Source organism: Buceros rhinoceros, unplaced genomic scaffold (genome assembly GCF_000710305.1).
Source record: "Buceros rhinoceros silvestris isolate BGI_N320 unplaced genomic scaffold, ASM71030v1 scaffold24077, whole genome shotgun sequence".
Classification (NCBI taxonomy): domain Eukaryota; kingdom Metazoa; phylum Chordata; class Aves; order Bucerotiformes; family Bucerotidae; genus Buceros; species Buceros rhinoceros.
The window spans coordinates 36,780-36,999 of NW_010424372.1; positions in this window are offsets into that span (position 1 = coordinate 36,780).

Consider the following 220-nt stretch of genomic DNA (forward strand, 5'->3'; position numbering starts at 1 on the left):
GCTGCCTGATGCAGCCAAGAGCAGCTCCTGGAACAAACCCCAGCCCGGCCTCGTGAGCGCTCCTGCAGCCGCCAGCTGAACAGCCCAGCTATTGTTACCTTAATTACCAGCGGCAATTACTGACAATTAACCTTGGGGTTTGTGTGCACCCCAGTCCAGGGAAGCAGCCGCACGCCGGGGTGGGAGAGGCAGCAGCTTTTTTGTTGGTGCCAGGGGGCGG